The sequence below is a fragment of the Pongo abelii genome, chromosome 9 (assembly GCF_028885655.2).
Source record: "Pongo abelii isolate AG06213 chromosome 9, NHGRI_mPonAbe1-v2.0_pri, whole genome shotgun sequence".
NCBI classification, from domain to species: Eukaryota; Metazoa; Chordata; class Mammalia; order Primates; family Hominidae; genus Pongo; species Pongo abelii.
The window spans coordinates 115,493,424-115,507,407 of record NC_071994.2 but is presented as its reverse complement, the minus strand read 5'-3'; the positions used below and the strand labels follow the sequence as shown (position 1 = coordinate 115,507,407).

Sequence of the window (13,984 nt, the reverse complement as noted above, 5' to 3'; positions counted from 1 at the left end):
TGCTGGTGAGGGCTCAGAGATGGCATATGTCCCCCAGATAAGTTAACCAAGCTTATAATGGGCTCCTCACACATCACCAGAGGCCACCTGTGAAGGCAGTGCACCCCCCGGGACTGAAACCACGTCGTTCCACCCTTTGAGCCAGCTCAGTGACCGGCTCAACTCAGAGGGAGCTGGCTTCCCTGCCCAGAGGAGCTAGCCTCTGGTATTAGCACCACCAGAGGTCCTAGGATCTCCTCTCTCACCAAAGATGCTGTTGAATTCCAGGCAGGACCTCCCTAAGAGGAAGCAAAGCCTCACAGGGCTGGGACCCGAGGACCCTCTGGCCTGCAGTGGAGACTGTGACTTTCACAGCATGAAAGCCACAAACCTACTGGAGGCCTCCCACCTCATTTTCACTGCACCCTTCCCCCCACACCTTCCAGGCCCAGGCAGGGGGCAGCTTCTCCCCCAACAGGCCTCTTTTGTGCCTGGCATCTTTTGTCCATCTGCATCCCCACTGCCCCACCTTTGTTCAGATCTGCCTCGTGAGCCAGCTGGACTGTGTCAAAGAGCGCCTAATGGCACTCCTCCCTCTAACCTCGTGCCTCCTGACGCCACCTTGACACCTGGGTGAGGGGGACATTTAGCTCTCGCCAGGCCACTCCCCTCCTCAGAAATCTCCCCCAGCTCCCCACTGCCCAGCAGAGGGACAGAACCATGGGCTCAGGCCAGATGCAGTGTGCAGATAAGTTTTGTTTGACCTATATAGCGTTTGTAAAATTTTTGAATGATAATTTTAATATCAGGAAATGCATATAAAAATTCAGGTTTCTGGCTTTTCTCAAGTACCAGGAGAGCTGGCAAGGGTCCGTATGTCTACCTGGAGCCATCAGCTGGAGCTGGGTCACAGCAGCTGCCCACCCCACCAGCTTCACCTGTTCACCCACATCATGGCCACTGTAAACACTGGAGTGTGGGACTCCAGTCAAGCGTTTAAGTCCAGACTCTTTGGGCTCTTTCCCTTAATCCCTTCCTAAGTCTTCCTCATAACCTCATCTCTCGCTATAGACAGAGTGAGCACATGATGTATCTTTCAAACTGGAACAATTTTGAAAGTAAAAAGGGACACCAGGAATCATTAACAGCTGTTCATTGATCCACAAGAGTCGTAAAGTGGGACTTTTTCTGGGCAACCTGGGCATAAGGCCTCCCAACTACTGGCCCCAACTTGGGCATCACACACCCCAAACTCCAACCAAGACACATCGCTCATGCTTCCTTAATGGAGCCTACAATGGCAGGTCAGTGCTTTCACCCATTTTCCTGCTTCTAGAAATATCCTTCCTTCCCATCTCAGCCTGTCAAGATCCAGCCAGCACTTCAAAGCCCAGACCAAATGTGACTGCTTCCTGGAAGCACTCCCATGTTTCCTAGTTGGAATTCCTCTTCCCTCTTCTGAGTGTGTAAATCTGCTATGACCCTTCCTTGTGTCTCACATTAGAATCATGCCATTTAGCCAACAAACATTTATGGACCACTCAGGATCCAGCAGTGAGCAAGGCCAAAGTTCCTCCCCTCAGTAAGCATTTATTTGACTGCACGTGTCACCCTTGCTCATTAGCTTACAAACTTCTCAAGGACAGGAATTGCGTGTGGAAAGTCTGGTGCTCTGAACCCAACAGATGATCAAGAATATTTGCCACATAAAATTTTAAAGACCTCTCTGAGCCTTACCCTCCTCCTCTGCCACAGGGGGATCATACCCACCCTTCTTCCCTTCCAGTATAGCTCTGACACTTCATGAGAAGCCAAGGGATGGTGCTTTGTAAAGTTAAAAATATTTTAGCACTGTAGAGTTCTAAAAACAGTAGCTACTGAGCAATGCAAACTGCGGTCAGCACATCCTGTATCACCTCCTTTGAAATGATAGACATTATCATTCCCTGTTAACAGAGGAAGAAACTGAGGCTCAGAGAAATTGATTGGCTGGTGAGGGAGAGCCAAGCTCAGTCCTGAGCCTGTTTGGTGTTTGGCTCTGGACTCTGAATGTTTCTTCCACACCATGCTGAATATTAACTGGATTCCAGCGTGACCCAGTTTCTCCTCGTAGGAACAAGAAAGACTAGAAGTGCATCTGAGGGAAATATAACTTTAGCATCCTCCTGGGAAGTACCTTAGCAGATACTGTTTCCACCCTAAATGACAGTGGAGAACATAAACAGTGACTGGCACGGAGGGACCAAGATGTCTGGTTCCCTGGGCCTAAACCTGTCTGCCCCCACCCCCCACTCTGCCTCCAGCATGCCCATGGACATTGCCCCTCGGCCTCTCTGGGCAGTAGGGACCTTCAGAAGCTGCAGCAGGCCTGGTCTAGGGCTGTGACAGGTAATAAATCTCCCTGAAGTGGAGGGTCATATCTGTGAAGGTCCCCGCCCTACCCCCCAACACACACACAGGTCTGGAGACTCCATTTAGCACAGGGGAGGAGGAGGAAGGGGAGAGTGGCAGGAGAAGCACAGTGTTCTCAGTTCACCTGCTGAGATTGTGAGTACCTTTCACCTAGGGCTGCTTCCCAGGCCTGAAGTCAGTGCCTGGCTCTCTGCAGGGCCTCTGGTCATTGCCAGGAAGAAACACAAATTGGGTTAAAAAGCCATGCTACCATGATTCCAGAACTCCCATTCTGTGAGGCTGTGCTTCCCATGTCAATGAACAGCCAACTCCCTGTAAATGTCTGCTGGTTTCTATAATTACTCGGGGAAAATGTCATGTTTGCCACTGTGCTATTAGTGTAGCACACAGGCTAAGATGCAAACAACTCCACACCAACATAAATATTTTTAATGGCGCCGTTCCAACTCTCTGGTATGTGCTTCCAGATGATCACACAAGAGAAAATCAAAAAGAAGGATCTTCTGTTATGAAATGTAGTCATACGGAGGCTGCATCTGAAGACAGACAGTACCAGTCGGCTGTAAAATCCAGTGTGATCCTGCATTTGAAGCCATATGTATTCTCTCTTGCTTGAGACTTTATCACTACCTGATTTGACTGTGAAACAAAATGCTGGATATTTAAGCAGTTTTCACAGGAACCCTTAGCAAATGTATCATAGGAACTGAAAAAGGGAAGAATCAGGCTGACCTTTGGGTAAGTCAATATACTTCCTTGGGCCTAGGTTGTCCCATCTATAAAATAGGGATAAGATATCAACTGACCAAAATGAGTATGACTTTCTTGTACTTCCTTCAAGCTCTGAAATACATGATGCATTGAAGGCTTGTGATTTCATGCCAAACTAACTTGCAAATAAATGTCAGGATTAGCCAGGTGGGGTGGCTCACGCTTATAATCCCAGCACTGGAGGCCAAGGTAAGGGGATCACTTGAGGTCAGGAGTTCGAGACCAGCCTGGCCAACATAGTGCAATTCTGTCTCTACTAAAAATAGGACAACATGGTGAAACCCCATCTCTGCTAAAACACAAAAAAATTAGCCAGGCGTGGCATTGTGTGCCTGTAGTCCCAGCTACTCGGGAGGCTGAGGCAGGAGAATTGCTTGAACCTGGGAAGCGGAGGTTGCAGGGAGCTGAGATCATGCCACTGCACTCCAGCCTGGGTGACAGAATCAGACTCCATCTCAAAAAAAAAAAAAAATTAGCTGGGTGTGGTGGAGCACACCTGTAACCCCAGCTACTTGAGAGGCTGAGGCAGGAGAATTGCTTGAACCTGGGAAGTGGAGGTTGCAACGAGTCGAGATCGCACCACTGCACTCCAGTGTGGGCAACAGAGTCAGACTCCATCTAAATAAATAAATAAATAAATAAACAAATGCCAGGATGCTCTATAGTTTCTGCTGACTCTAAGAGAAGTGGTCAGGCCTGCCCTAACATTGGCAGGGCCCAGGGCAAGATTACAAATGGAGACCCATGTGTTACAGGTCACATTTAGAAGTTAGAAATCAAGCTAATAAACCATTAAATAAAAGATGTTTTTGTTCTTCTTCCTTGACAAAGCAGGCCTTCAAAATGACCTGGAAGGCCAGGATGGACTTTAGAATTCTTGACTTTTTGGGTTCCACACCATAGTATTGTAGTTGGAAGAGCCTGCCCCAGCCTTTCCCCTTTTCTCCCACTCCTGTCTCCATCTCATTATCTCCATCTCAAGGGGCCTTGCACACCTGCTTGCGAGCAATGCAGTGTGCATGTCCATGCTCTGTACACGCATACACACATATGCACACATACACAACCAACAAATACACACATATGCACACATACACAACCAACAAATACACACATATGCACACATACACAACCAACAAATACACACATATGCACACATACACAAACAACAACAGTTCCAGGAGTGTGTGCACTAGCAGCATAATCCATCTTCCAGAGGATGGACCTGGGAAAGAAGCCGGATAATGGACTTGGGGCTGTTTGAGCTGGAAATCCCAGGGTCCTGTGTATCCTTAGAGTGACTGAGAAGAGGGAGCACTTCCACTGGTTCCACACCCTATAGAGAACTGTAAGTCCATGGAAGACCAGAGTGGGGCCAAGACAAGGACCCCTCTTGACTGGAACTAAAGGCAGCTCTAGAGGTGGTGTAAATGATATGCCATTGGCAATGGGCTACTTTCCCCAATATATAAAGAACTCCTTCCAATCAGCGAGGGAAAGCGATAGAGACTCCTCCACAGAAAGTGAAGAGGCTTCATTTAAAAGAATATGAATGGCAGCCAGGCGTGGTGGCTCACGCCTGTAATCCTAGCACTTTGGGAGGCTGAGGCAGGCGGATTACCTGAGGTCGGGAGTTCAAGACCAGCCTGGCCAACATGGTGAAACCCCGTCTCTACTAAAAATACAAAAAATTAGCCAGGTGCAGTGGTGCACACCTGTAATCCCAACTACTCTGGAGGCTGAGACAGGAGAATCACTTGAACCTGGGAGGTGGAGGTTGTGGTGAACCGAGATCACGCCACTGCACTCCAGCCTGGGGTACAGGTTGAGACTTTGTATCAAAAAAAAAAAAAAAGAACATGAATGGCCCCTAAAAATAAAAAGGTCAAAAGTTTGGTAGCACATTTTGTTGACAAGGGTGTGAACAGCAGACATTCTCATCCCACTGCTGGTGGGAGTGAAGGCGGTGTGAGCTCTTGGAAGCACATGTTGGAAACTGCTAGAAAATGTACAAATGCATATACTCCTTGACCCAGCAATTCCACATCTAGTTATGGAAGCTTGAGAAACTCTTCAACAAGAAAGAATATTAATTGCAGTATGTCTCATGATGGCAAAATACTGGAAGCAAACTAAAAGTCTGCCAGGGTGGAACTGGTTAACTCAGCAATGTCCTCCGTCCAATAGAATGACATGAGGCAGATCTATATGAGCCCATACATGGAATGGTCTTCAATATACATTGCTTAGTGTTGAAAGAAAAGTGCCCAGTCAGGACAGTCGTGGTGTGCCGAGATTTGTGTGAAAAGAAAGAACTCACATATACATATACATATATTCATTGTGCCAAAGCTCTCTGGAAAGACATACAAGAGACTTAACAGAGGCTACATTCAAGGAGGGGATCTGTCTGGCTGGGGAGAGCTCTGAGCTGGAGACTTACTCTTTCACTGTATCTCTTTTGTGCCTTTTTAATTTGTACCATGTGTATGTTTTACTTATTCCAAAATATTCAAGTAATAAAAAATAAAACACTTAGCTCAACACACTATCTGTTCCTTTTTTTTTCCTCTTTTCTTTCTTCTTCCTTTTTTTTTTTTTTTAGAGGAATGCAGTGGTATGATCATAGCTCACCTCCCTGGGCCCAAGCAGTCCTCCCACCTGAGCCTCCTGAGTAGGTAGAATAACAGGCACATACCACCAAACCCAGCTAATTTTTTCTTATTAAAGACGGGTTCTCCCTGTGTTGCCCAGGCTGGTCTCAAACTCCTTGAGCTCAAGCGATCCTCCTGCCTTGGTCTCCCGAAGTGCTGGAATTACACACATAAGCCACCAAGCCTGGCCTCGCCCTTTTTCAATAGTAGTTATCTTTTCTACCCTATGCCATCATCATTTATACACTATTTTTGCATCCTCATCTATATTTCACAGTTTGTGAGGGCAGAATCCATGTCAAATAATAACTAACATTTTTGAGAATCTAACATATGCCAAGCCCTGTTATCAATTTTTTATGTGCATTATCTCATTTATTTCTCTATAATCACCTCTGATAGTAGGGACTGTTATTATCCTCATTGTACCAGCAGGGCATTAAAAAAAACTTCCCTAAGGCCACCTGGCTATGTGCTGCAGACGCTGTCTGATCCCAAGACTGTTTGACTCCAGTTCTGGCTGACTTCAAGTTTGCCTTAATTATTGTACATAGCAGCTCATTCTTCCTCCGATACACACAGAGAGTACCTGAAATCAGTAATGCATAAGTGAATGGGTGCATGAGTGAGTAAATGAGTGATGTACCCACCACATCAACAGTTATCCTGCTTGTTGTGCTTCTAGGTCATAGATGCTGTTCCTAGATTTGGGGAGGACTTCCTTATAAATAACCACAGGTTTCCATTCCCTACTACTGCCTGGAGGGAAATATGGAGATGGAATTTACCAACTAAGGAAGATGAAGGGGCTGGTGGTTTCACCTAAGAGAGGATATTTTTTAAGCAAAGGCGCTGGGGCTTAGACAAGAGCCTGAGGGCCTATTCTGTCACTTCTGCATGAAACATAGTTCACATCTCAAAGCTCTGAAATGTCAGAGAGCTGATTGTACAGTCCCTGGTCATACAGAGCCCAAGGGTCCCTTCCAACAGCAGGGCAGCCTGTACTTGCTCATCCTGCAGTCTGAGGGCCAAGCAACCGTGAATCCCATGTGGGTTCTATGCCCTGTTTGAGCATAGAAACAAAGGTTTCTGGTCCCCTCTACCAAAAAAAAAAATTGCTGATGTGCTCATGTACCTGTTTGTTTTCCACACTCCAAACAAAGCCCACTGTGAGCTTCCATAAGACAATTTGAACCAAGCCCCATGATCCTTACACATAATTCTGTCTCCTCATCTTGCATGATTTATGTGGGGTTTAAATAATAAATTGCATGGATGCTGTAGAATTTATAGTGCTCCAAGTAGGTCATTAAATAAATCACTGTATAATTTATATAAATGAACCTAAATCATGCAGTAGGAGGACTTCATTAGAAAATCAATCCTGTGAGTGGATAAACATGAGGACCGGCAGGTGCACTGCTGTTTTTGAAAAGTCCCTGCGTCTGTGACCGCATGTGAAGGTGCTCTGTGCTGGAGAGCGCTCACTTCTCCCAACCCCACCCTCCCCCTGCTCGGTTGTGGATGCTCCCAGGAAGCTGGGTTCAGGCTTGCAGTCTCCAAGAAGACCTAGTTCCACCTCCGAGTTCCCCGGGCTCTTCTAGCGGGAGTCCACACAGCTGCAGGGACTCAGGTCACCTCAAAGGCAGCCAACCTCTTACCATTTCCATGGCAGAACAGAGGATAAAAGACAAGGCTTGGTGCATTCTGAGTAAGGAAATCCACAGGGCTCCTGCCAACTACAAGCCCAGTCTTGGCTTGAACACAGGCCAAGAAAGAAGTCCAAACATCTTTGGCTGGCAGGAGTGTTCACCTTGCCGTGGGCAGATGTCTGCCTGATGCTGCTGCCTGCCAGCTGTGTTTCCCCAGCCTCCCATGCAGAATGCATTCCAGTCTCCATCAGGAACCCATTTTTGAGGGGACATAAAGGACAGATCGGTCCAAGGGGCAGGTCCGATTAGGGCAGCTTAAACCCCTCAATTCCTCTCCAGGTCCATTCTGGGAGAAGAGAGCCTTGGGATCTCCACCTGGCAAAGAGAAGCACATCATTAACAGCAACCTGGGGCAGCTCTGCCAATCACGGTGAGAGGCAGGAGGCTCATGACTGAAGGCAGAGACATTTAGGATTTGGGAATCTCAGGCGAGAGGAGGTCCTGTATTTTTAAAACCGTTGCTTGAGACAGATCATTGAGATTGAGTTAAACAAGATGCAAGATGAACAAATGGCCTATTAATAACAAGCTCTCTGGGAAACTCTGCAGGCTCGGTGAGGCTCCCCAGAACCCTGTGGGAAGTTTGGCAACAAGGAAAGCTGAAAGAGTCATGATGTGGCAGCCCATGGGTGTGTCCTGTCCTTTTTAGTCACTCTAAGAACATGAGTTTAAAGACGCTGATCCCCCCAACACCTGACTTCCCTAATTCCTTAGCTTGCACACTCTGAAATACTGCAGGTCCAGGGGGTCAAGGTAGCTCTTTGCTCCTGAGAGGGGAGGCAGCTGGGGACATGGCCCCAGAGGGCCTGTGAGGACCACAAAACTGCCTGTCCCATGGATTATGGGCCAGGCTCCTTTTGCCCTCTGCTCCTGTGGGTCACTGTTGCCCAAACACTCACATGTGGCTGTGCCCATCGTCTTCATTGAGACCCTTTGGTGTTGATGCCTAAGAAATAAGAGAATGAAGCCCTGATAGCTGGGACATCCTTTGAATCTCCCAGACATTGTTCAATCTCTGTCTTAGTGATCTGAGGCCAACAGCTATAAAACAAACAAACAAACAAAAACCTGTCACCTGAACAGCCCACCATTCACCTAATTTCCCCACTGGATCATTGTCTTAGCCCATTTAGGTTGCTATAACCAAATTCCCTAGCCTGGGCAGAGTATAAACAGCAAACATTTATTTCTCACAGTTCTGGAGGCTGGGAAGTCCAAAATCAAGGCATGGCAGATTTGGAGTCTGCCCCACTTCCTACATGGCGCCTTCTCCTTGTGACCTCACATGGCAGAAAGGTTGAGCAGCTCACTGGGCACTAATCTCATTCATGAGGGTGGAACCTCATGGGGCATAAACCATAGCAAGTATCGAGATCACCAGGGAGGTAGTGGCAGAGGGGACCAGCATACCCTGTGCTTCCAAGATCTCATTTACAGTCACAACTGAGATTTTTCCCATTCTGAAAAGAGAAGGAGACAGAAGAAAAGAGAGAAAAAGAAGGAAAGAGGGAAAGGAGGGAGGAAGGGGAAAGACATCTTGTGAATCTACTGACTCTACTCGTCTCTCAAGTTACTACCCTGGGTTTTTTCTCTTGCCTTTATTGCCTAATTATTGCTGTTTGTTTTTTTGTTTGTTTGGGCTCTGTTGCCCAGGCTTGAGTGTGGTGGCACAAACATAGCTCACTGCAGCCTCAACTCCCTTGAGCCAAAGCAATCCTCCTGCCTCAGCCTCCGACATAGCTGGGACCACAGGCATGTACTACCACCATACCTGGCTTTTTTTTTTTTTTTTTTTCCTTTAGAAACAAGGTGTCCCTATATTGTTCTGGCTGGTCGAACTCCTGGGCTCAAGTGATCCTCCCACCTCGGCCTCCCAAAATGCAGAGAGTACAGGTGTGAGCCACTACACCTGGCCCCAATTACCGTTTTTCTTTCTTTCTTTTTTTCTTTTTGAGATGGAGTCTCACTCTGTTGCCCAGACTGGAGTGCAGTGGCATGATCTCCACTCACTGCAACCTCTGCCTCCCAGGTTCAAGCAATTCTGCCTCAGCCCCCCAAGTAGCTGGGATTACAGGTGCCTGCCACCACACCTAGCTAATTTTTTGTATTTTTAGTAGAGGCAGGGGTTCACCATGTTGGCCAGGCTGATCTCGAACTCCTGACCTCAGGCTATCCGCCCACCTCAGCCTACCAAAATGCTGGGATTACAGGTGTGAGCCACTGTGCCCAGCCAATTATCGTTTTTTAAGCAAGCCCCACCTGTTGCCTTTTCTGCTCAGCTGCTACTCACTCCTGAACCCCTTTGCCTCTGTGCACACTGCTCTCTGAGAAGTTGCCAGCGCCCTCCTCCTGTATGCTTCTGTTCTAACACATTTCAGCATCCCCACTGCGTTCCACATGACTGGGTACCCACTCTGCTGAAGCCTCCTTCTCCCTGCACCTACAAAACTCTCCTGTGGCTCTTGTTCACTCTTTACTTCCCAGGACTCTTTGACTTGTTTTCTCCTTTTCCTTGTCTCAACATCAGCATCCCCCTTGGTTTCAAATGCCATGCCCATGAAGATGACTCTCAGATCCACATTTCTGACTCCGACCCGATGCCTTCATGATAAGCAACCATCTCTGGTTATCATTACATTGCTCTAATTGGATGCCCCACTACCTAAAACTGAACTCACCATCTTTCTCTCTGCAAATGGACTTTCTTCCTCGGACTCATTATCACCATGAGGAATATCTCCATCCTCAAGCCCCTGAGGCCTTTTGAATGCTCCAGTTGTTTTAACACCCCATACAATCCTTCATTGACGCCTGCCAATTATTTCTATGATGTTTCTCTCACATCCACTCTACCCCCACTGCCCTCACCCCAAAGGAGCCCTCATCGTCTCATACGTGGGCAAGAGAAATATGCTTTTAAAGCTGGGAGGAATCCAATGCTAGGAGTTAATCCAACCTTAGCAAAGGCTCAGAGGAAATGCGCCAAGGTCACACAGCTGTTTAGAGTCAGGGCTTACACCCAGGCTTCCCAGCTCTGCCCCTCGCCTTTCACCTCCACCATGGGTAAACTTCACAGTGGCAGCCTAATCCTTTCACTCTTCCTTATAACCACTTACCAAGACATTTTTTGGGGTGTCTGGCCATCTCACCCAGGAGGGTGGAACCCTGCAGTAATACTGCACCATGTGGTTTCCCTTCCTGGTTAGAAGTTACTGAATGAAGGATGGTCATCTGACTATTCAAGACAATCAGATTTTTTTCTCCCAATATTTGGAATTAGGGATAAGAAAATTCTAATTCAGTCTAAATTCATCTCTAGAAGGTGGCCTGCCATTCACCCACCCTCTGCTCTAAGGTGCAAAGAAAGGTGGGCTTCAGAGTGATGCAGACACATGGAGAGAAGCAGACAGGAGTGGGAGAGAGAAGCCTAGAGAGTGGCTTTGAGGTAGCAGAAGGACTGGTGACTCTATATGACCCATTAGCTCCATCTATGTCCCTAATCCATCCCCAGGTAAACACATAATCTGAGCAAAAACTGGGTTTGCCATGAGAACAACTTCAAAAGTCTTCAAGCCTTAGAAGTTTTTGCTTTAAGCTATCTCAATTTGGTTTCTGTCGCTTACAATCAGAGTTCTAAGTAATTCACCACCCATCCCAACCAAACCAAACATATGCACACACACACACACACACACACACACACACCATGAACCTACGCAGGGTAGAGGGTAGTTTATCTCAAGCCCCTATAAAAAGGTTCTACAGCCAGATGCAGGCAAATGCTTTTCCATTAAACTTGCTCTCAGCTCCCTGCCCCTGCCTGCCACTTCTCCCCAAGACAAATTCACAGACTCATCATTGTTATTGCCTCAAAGATGACCTGCTCCAGCTGCATCAATGGGCTCATAATCTGTTGTATAGGTCCTGCTTCTGCATCTTTGCAAATGCCTCTGTCCCTTCTGCAACACCCTGGTCCCCTCCTCTTCAATATTCCGTGTCCCTGGGTGGCTCCAAACCCTACCTGAGTTAATGTTCCTTGGAAAAGCTTTCCTGCTGAGGCTCATCCAATTCCAATCAGCACCTCCAGCCTCAGCCCCAGCTCAGCTTCCCCTCCCTGTAGAGAGGAGGAAGGAAGTGTCCATAAAAATACACTCAGTAACGAAACGTCAATTCTATGTTCTGCCTTTTCTGGTGTGTGTCCTAACTTCCTGATGGTCTATGAGCTTTCCAACAAGGAAGACAGGCATCCCCTCCCAACAGCATCCAGTGCAGTACTTTCCACATGATAGACACTCAATTAATTTAACTGCCTGACTGGTTAGAACAGGAAAGTTAATAAGCCAGCATCCAAACTTGCTCCCGGCAGGCCTCTAACTTCCTCCCTGAAAATGGCAGGCATCAGGAGCTCCAGGGCCCTCCACTCACTTCCAACCCTGAATTAAGATGTGGTGCTGCATGAATGACTCAGCCCTTTGGAAACATCTAAGCAGGGATCAGGTGCAAAGCAGAGCTAAAAGCTGCAGGGCAGGATCTTGGAAAGCAAGGCCCGTCAAGGAGTGCGTGGGTGTCAATGTGTACAACCAAGGCCCTAAACTAGGACAAGGAACAGCCCTAGGATCAGCCCTGGGTGTGCACATGAGACTGGGGACCTCCAACCCAACTCCAAAACTTTCCCCATAGCCTTCCTCTTCCAAAGCCCACTGTAGCATCCGTGCTTTTCTTTACTTCAGACCTTACATCCCACCCATCGCTCTTAACTACTTCTTGCAGATAGGGGGACAAGAAAAACCTAATGACGTAGCAGTATAATTCTTCAAAAAGTGTCTTCTTTTTAGAAAAAAAAAACCTAACATGGACTACAGCTGCTACTATATGCCAGGCATTATAGCTCTATTAGGTAAATTACCATCAATTATTTCTATTTTACAGAAGGGAAAACTGAGGCTCAGAGTGATTAACTCTTTTGCCTAAAAGTATTAGTATGCAGAAAGCCATTCAGATAGGAGGTGGTACATCTGGGATTTGAATCCACATATTTTTTGTGCAGAAGTTGAATATTTTCCGGTATACCTTGTTGCCTCCTGAGATAAGGCAGCAAGACCCCATGCTAAGGAAAGCTTGGCCAAACTGCACAAGGAATCCTTCCTGGCCAGCAGCAGGTCGGGAAGATCAGCAGGGGTGAATGTGTCACATTAAAGGTGAAACTGAGCATGACAGAGAGTCAGATCATAGTGAGACCCTGTGTCCCACCCAGAGTGCTATGGCCCACCAGGGCAAAAAGAGCATTAATTGAGAGCAATAGGTCAGACAACAAAGCTCCAGAAATTAGCTTTGAAGGTGATCATCTGTTTCTTGCAAGAAAGGGGAGAAAAATTCAGCAGATTTTGTTCTGCTTTCCCACTATCAGAGATTAATACATTTGATTTTACCATCATCTTCATCATCATCATCATCATCATCATCATCAATTAACACTTATTAAGTGCTTGTATACTACATACTTGACTTGTATTATCTCATTTAACCCTTACAACAACCCAGGGCAGGGATATGGGTGTTAACCTCCCCACCTTTAACAAATGAGGAGGCTAAGTAAGGCTCAGAGTGCTGCATCAACTTTATCCAAGCTGCACGGCAAGTCAATGGAAGAACCAGAATAGAACCTGAAACTGTTTACCTCTAGAACCCAAGCCCATAGCCATGACCACAGCAAGGGCTATGCTGGTCATCACACTGAGGGGTACTCGTTGCTGGCTCTGAGGTCTCAATACACTCCAGACATTGAGATGTGGATGTACCATGGAGAAGCAGGATGGCAGCCCCCACTGCCACCCCACCCCCAGAAGCTAGAAGAGAAGGCCTGTATGAATAGGGGTGGTCAAGTATCAGCCCTGGGCAGCCTGGGGGAGCAGCAGGAGGAAGGAAGCAGCACAGGCACTAACCCTTAGCCTTGAGGCATCCGAAGGACCAGTGTTGCCTGAAGCACAGAACTCTGAGTCCCTTTGCTGCCTCTCTGCAGCATCCTATTTTTACCCCATGTTCCAAGAAGATTCCTCTTACACAGTCACAATCACGTGTGACCAGAGCCTTCTCAGGACTATGGCTTTCTCACGACCAAAATAAAGTCTCCATTTGCTACCCCACCCTGACGCCGTATGAAATACTTCATCACCATGGTTTTTGTTGTGGGGGTTATTTGCCAGGGAATCTGAAAACATATAAAGAGAAAGGTATAGTAAGACTTACATCTCTTTTTCATTCCTTAGGAAGAATTGTTATTTTGGTAAAGAAGGCTTGCAGCAGCATTGATTGCAATGCTGGGGGCTTCACAGTTGTGCTAATGCGATCCTTTTTCTTTAGAAGCCAAGCCTGTTAAGCAGGGTGAATGCTAATGACTGCATAGAAATTATACAGCAAAATTTTATCCTAGGAAATTGAAATTGTAACTGATCTCCA

General features: G+C 47.0%; 1 long non-coding RNA gene across 3 annotated transcripts in view; it reads right to left on the bottom strand.

Moving 5' to 3' along the window:
* Positions 1-2,798: 2,798 nt before the first annotated feature.
* Positions 2,799-13,984, bottom strand: part of LOC112135472 (uncharacterized) — a 52,644-nt gene continuing 41,458 nt past the window's right edge. The window contains exons 7-8 of one of the 3 annotated variants that reach the window (XR_010135551.1): positions 11,550-11,642; positions 2,799-7,843 (exon numbers count right to left, since the gene is read on the bottom strand). This is a non-coding gene — a long non-coding RNA (uncharacterized LOC112135472). Of the gene's footprint in view, positions 7,844-10,860; positions 11,643-13,984 lie in introns of those variants that run through there. The other 2 variants (XR_008511384.2, XR_008511385.1) reach the window with 2 other exon arrangements.